A 6,469-nucleotide genomic window follows, 5' to 3' on the forward strand; every position below is an offset into this window, starting at 1 on the left:
TAGTCTAGCTATACTACATTTATGAGTATCTATCTCTTTCTCTAGGTTGCCGTGCACTTATCACATACATATGTTTGGGCTTACCCCTGTTTCAGAGTAAGTGTTTAGTTAGTGATTTTAACTATATATATAACTATTACTATGTAGCTGGCTACAAAATAACTTATTTTGTAGCCACTTTGAGTTACGATAATTATTATGTTGATTTATGAGATTATAATAACTTCTTACTAAGTGGTTTACTATAATTTTACGGTAAATATCCACATGCATTATAGTAACCCAACTATCGTAAACATATATAGATTTTATCGTAAATTAGTATGTAAAATTATCGTAAATGAAGGTGGCTAGAGAATAACTTATTTTGTAGCTGGCTACTGAATATTGTAAATATGTATTGATATTATCATAAATTAGTATATAAAATTATCGTAAATGAATGTGGCTAGAGAATATATATAGGGAGAGTATATTCAGTAGCCAGCTACAAAATAAGTTATTCTGTAGCCATCTCTATTTACGATAATTTTATATACTAATTTACGATAATATCAATACATATTTACAATAGTTGGGTCGTTACTATAACACATGGAGATATTTACCATAACGTTATAGTAAACCACTTAGTATGGAGTTACTATAATCTCGTAAATTAACATAGTAATTATCGTAACTCAAAGTGGCTGTAGAATAAGTTATTTTGTAGCTATATATATATATAGTTACAGTATATATGGTCCAACGAAGTATATGTAGACGTAGTATATGATCATACTAAATCATTTAGGGCAGTATGTATATCAAGTATGCAAGTATATATGAAGTATATATTTATACTATATTTTATATAGTACTGCAGTGGCATTTTAGTAATATATTAAAAAGTATGATCTCTTTCGAAAAAAAATTACGTACGAAGATTTGAAGTATCTTAAATTGAGTATATAAACATACTCAAATTAATTAAATTAGTGTGAACACATACGTAACATGATTTATTGAAGACGGAAGTAACTACGGGAGTATAGAAAATACACCATAGGAGCTTAGGGCTTCCAATAGTTAGTAGAAGCCCCAGCCCCAGCCCAAACATCAGGTCCAAACCAAGAAGCCAACTGGTCACCAAGCCTTCCTTAATGTCCATGAACAACACACCCACGTGAGCCTGCCACCCTACAGCACCCACCAATCCAACACCCCACCTCGTCGTCTCCCCCCCTCTCACCTGCTGGCCATTTCAAAATCTCTCTCCTCCTTTACACCATAGAACTTGCGGTTCACCTCCTAGATACGGCGGCACGTTTCCTTCCTCTCCGACGGTTTGCCGAGCATGGTGGCCTCCTCTCCGGCTCCTCCCTGATGGTGCCTCTCCCTCGACCGCGGCGGCCCCACACCCCTAGCGTATGCATCACATCCAGAGGCTAGGGAGCATCTGTGATGATGCAGCATCCTATCCTCGACTCCATCGATGGTGGCGCCCCCTCCCGTCCTCGACTTCACCGGCAGGGGCGCACCCGTCCTCTCACGAAGATGAGCCACCATAGCAGCCGGTGACATCCTGAGGAAGCAGATCCAGGCGGCCCGGCCAGCGAGCTCGGCAACTGTAGCGATGGGGTGTGGCCAGGCCCGCACGCTCGGTGGCTCCTTCCCCGATGCCCTCCCCTCACCGATGGTAGCAGATGGAGTGTTGTGAGTAGAATTTATTCTAATTGAATCTGTTTTGATGCACACCAGATCGATAGTCTACTACAACGCTAGATGCATCCAAATCTAGTTGGTCATCTTCCCTCTCACCTGCCTTGTATACTGCAGTGAGCGACATTTAGTCCAGGTTCCTGAGCACAAATCGGAGGCATTTGATGACCATTCTAGTTAATTTAATAGCATGGTTATAAATTTGAATCCATGATTTCTTTTTTGCATGATTTGAGATGGAATCCTAGTTACTTTTTTTTGAGTTAATTTCCTTCCATATGATTAGCAGCGGCTGGCTATGTGCTTGGATGACGGACGATGGCGTCGTAGCGGCTGCAGGGATGGCTCGTATACATATATTATCGGTAAATATCCCTTCCCTGACAAGCCACGACACTGCCGCATCATAATTGAAGGCAAATTTGTATTGGTTTCTATGCATAATTCATCTTCATTATTTTGTGTGTAGATTTTTAGTTATTATGCTTGAGTGCATAAGTTTTTATGCATGACTAAACTATAGCTTGATACATATTTTATATATTGTTACAACAAATTAGTCTACATTGTTGGAGCAGTTAACTACGCACTTCTATACAATTATATACATAGTTGGAGTACCTTTTTATGCAGTGTTGATGCTTCTATTTACAGACAAATTTGCTTTATGTGCTTACATACATGAGTGTCTATGCATAGCGATTATGGTTTGGCAATCTGACTAAATAAATATTGGCTTTCGCAAATTGTTTCATGTATTTTGATTTTTTTATTTCTATGCTTCTTGAGCCAACCGTGTAATCAAGAAATCAACTAGAATTCTATACATCGTTGGAGCACATTTTATACATTATTGAAGTACAATTTATATATACATTTTGGAACTCAATTTTATACATTTTGCGATTTTCAATTTTCTAGTATTTGCACTGCAGCAATGTCAAAAATTGATTTTTCTAATTTTATACATTTTGGAACTCGATATTGCACATGCCTCAGTCAGAAATTGATTTTCTATGCTTATTTGATAAATTTCTATGTTTCCCACACGCCACCAATTATGATGCGGCAGTGTCATGGCTTTAAGCTCTTCCAGGCCATGAGCGCCGAGCCCCGGACCCCTTCCCCAACATCTCCGGCAATGTCAACAGCACCGGCACCTCTTTCTTAGTGACCATGGTCCCCATCCCCCATCTCCAGCAAAGGCACCCTCCCACATCTTCAGCAAGCATGGTTTTCTGTATAATATTGATGCGTCCATTTAGAAACATTATTTTTTGTCTGCGTACATAAATTTATATGCATACTAATTATGATTTGGTAATCTGACTAAATAAAATATTTATTTATGATGGTTTGTGCTTATTCTTGATTTAATGTGAATGCAACTCAAATCTTTCCCTGCGAATTTATTTTTGTCCTTCCATACATAAGGTTCTATGCATAACAATTATGACTTGACAATCTGACTAAATAAATAATGGTTTTCACATATTGTTTTCATGTACTTTGATTTTTTATTTCTATACTTCTTGAGCCAACCGTGTAATTAAGAAATCATATGGAATTCTATACATTGTTAGAGCACATTTTATACATTGTTGGAACATAATTTTATACATTTATATATTGTTGGAACTCAATTTTATATGTCTTATGCTTTTCAATTTTCTAGTATTTGCATCAATGTGAGTTTCTATTCTAGCATTAGTGAGTTTCTATGCATACATTCAATTTTATTTGATAAGAGGCTAAAATTGCCTGTTTTTTTTTGTGAAACTACATATATGAGCGTAGTGCCAATTGGCGGTGGCGGATGGGGGCGTGGACAACGGTAATGGCATGGCGCGGTCAAGGATGTCTTCCACGGATCCACTTTTGATTTTTTATACTTCTTGAGACACAGTTTCCATGCCATGGATTTTTGTGTTTTGATTCAATTTAGTGTCTATGCATTATTCCTCTATTAATTGTATGTCCCCAAAGGGACAAAATGGTTTGGGTTGTGTTTTTCACGGTTTTTGGATAAATAAATCTCCTACATAGGAGGGTTTTATTAGGTTCTATACATTGTTTCTCTATTAATTATACATCCACATAAGTAGGAGGAAAAGGAAAAGTTTATGTTAGGACCATAATTCATTTTTGTGCATATTTTATACGTTGTTGGGTGGGTGCGGCCAGCTAGTCGAGGGAATAGGTGAATTTTTTATGAACGTGAATTATGTTTTTTGCTGTATAAAAATATTTGTCACTGGGACTATTTAGTACTACGTCTCCCAAAATGAATTTTGTTGAATCGGATGGCTCATGTCCGTGGTCTGATTATTTATGCCGTGACGTGTGGAGGGATGAGAATTTCTGACCATTATTTTCTCTAAGTTGCACTTTCAGCTCATGTTGGAAATATGTTTTTGCGCACGCTAAAAACATGTTTCTATGCTATTCTATATGCCTTTCATGCCACTATAAGGTTTCTATACATGCTAAAACATGTTTCTATATGTTATAAAAACACATGTTTCTATGTTGTTTCTTCCTCACAGATGTTAGTTTTGTTCAAAAAAATATTTTTTGCTTTTCTTTGGTTACTATGTTTACATGCATAATTTTTAGTTTTGATTTGTTGTGTTTTTTGGCCAGCAAATCAGAAAAACAATTTTCCTCTTGTTGTTCCTACTAGTACTGTCTAGTAGTAAAAAATATATATGTCTGCTATGCATGCCTAATGAAAAGTCTATGGAGATTGCTTGCTTCTTGTTTCTTCTAGTGGTAAAGTTTCTATGCAGTTCAGGGTTGTTGGTTTTGCAAGTAAATTTGGTCATCCGTATGTCTGTGATTTGAATATAAATTGTGAATTAGATTATTTGCAAGGATGTCAGTCATCTATGTTTCTTTCCCCTGCAAGCAGGTTTCTATGCATGGTAAAACTATGATTTCAAAGATGTTGGACGAGCACTGTGCTTAGTTGCATAGATTTCCACACAAATTGAATTCATACTCATTGTTTTGTTTGTTGATTTTGTGTTCTTATAATTGTATGCATAAGTTTCTATACATAGCTAAACTGTAACTTGCTATATATTGATGGTATACAATTCTACACATTATTGATTTATAATTCTATACATTGTTAGAGCAGTTTTTATGTGGTAAAAAATAACTTTTATTCACCGAAATACTAATTTCTATGCAATGCGATAAAAACATTTATGTGCATATTGACTACTAATTCTATGGTGTGAGTATGAGTAGTAATGGTGTTGCTGTAATCGGCCCCCATACTATGAAGCATGATGTTATAGAGAATAATGATTGTGTCAGGCGGAATATCCCATCTTGTGGAGAGGTTTTTACGCATCAATAAAAATTATTGTTATTTATTCAACTACTAATTTATATGCAATGTAGCACTAAAAATCTTTATGTGCATCTTGACTATTGATTCCATGTACCTAATCGGTAATGGTTTTTGTGCGCCATTGTAAGGGTTTTTGTGCACCATTGTAAGGGTTTTTGTGCCTGCTCAAAACATGTTTCTATGTCTTTGTTGTGGTGTAGGATGGTCGAAAGGATTCCTCTATTTGGTGTGAGGTCAATGGTGGCTCGTCATAGGACATGGCTTGCGACATTCGCAACTTCCTTGGCTTGTGACAATGGCGTAGTTTGATATTCGATATAGTTGATAGGTTAATGTAAAAAGTTAGTTTTTCATATGTTGTGGTTATATACTTGGATGATACGGGTGAAACTATTGGTTTTTATGTAACCTCTGTTGGGTTTCAATTTTTGGTTGACTTAGTGTCTATGGATATTATGAGTTGGGAACATTATGGATAGTCCACATCTAATGTGTAGTGTTTTGTATGTTTTATTCTCCTAGAGGGAATTATGGTGTAAGGTTTCTATACATTGTTTCTCTATTAAATAAACATATCCTGGTGCAAAAAATGGTGTAGGTATGAGTAGTGACGGTGTTGGTTGTAATAGGCTCCTGTAGCAGAAAGCATGATGTTGTTACAAAAAATCATGATTGTGTTAGGTGGAATGTCCATCTCGTGGAGAGATTTTTACGCAGCAACAAAATTAATTTTTATTGATTCAACTACTAATTTATATGCGACGTGGAACTAAAAACCTTTATGCGCATCTTGACTATTAATTCTATACACCTACTCGGTTCTCACGTGTCAGCATTCAAATTTTGGAGAAGACAAGATCGTCTCTATGTGGAGATGTTTCTATACGGTAACAAAATTAATTTTTATTCATCCAACTACTAATTTCTATTCAACGTTGACGCCAACACTTTCTTACATGTTTTAACGAGTGATTCTATATATTTAATCGGCCGTTACGTGTCATGATTCAAATTTCAAATTTTAAAAAACACAGGATCGTCTCTATGTTTCTCACTCACAAGATCTATTCGTAGACAGATGCATAAAACTTTATCTCATAGTGCACAAAATTATGAATTTTAATTTTTTTCAAAAATATATTCACAACGGATCTTGAATCGTGCAAAAAAATATCAGGAGTTCAATGGTGAAAACCGTTTTTGAATAAGATATTTCGTTGAGAAATTATTGTGAAAAAAACGGAAGAGATTAGAGTGGACGCAAACATGCAGGCATGTGTCAGTATGTGTCAGTCTATGTCAGCTCTTGTCAGGTGTAACATCCAGATTGTAAAGAGGTTTTTACGCAGTAACAAATTAGTTTTAATTCATCCATCGACTAATTTCTATGCAACATAGCGTCCAAAA

General features: G+C 35.8%; 1 long non-coding RNA gene across 2 annotated transcripts; it reads left to right on the forward strand.

Annotated features, from left to right (window-relative positions):
• Nucleotides 1,153–5,652, forward strand: LOC110432052. Of its 2 annotated transcripts, none has more exons than XR_002449527.1 (3): nt 1,153–1,695; nt 1,988–2,066; nt 2,774–5,652. It is a non-coding gene; the product is annotated as an uncharacterized LOC110432052 (long non-coding RNA). The 2 variants fall into 2 exon arrangements; XR_002449528.1 differs by having other exon boundaries at nt 1,991–2,066.

Source organism: Sorghum bicolor, chromosome 1 (assembly GCF_000003195.3).
Source record: "Sorghum bicolor cultivar BTx623 chromosome 1, Sorghum_bicolor_NCBIv3, whole genome shotgun sequence".
NCBI classification, from domain to species: domain Eukaryota; kingdom Viridiplantae; phylum Streptophyta; class Magnoliopsida; order Poales; family Poaceae; genus Sorghum; species Sorghum bicolor.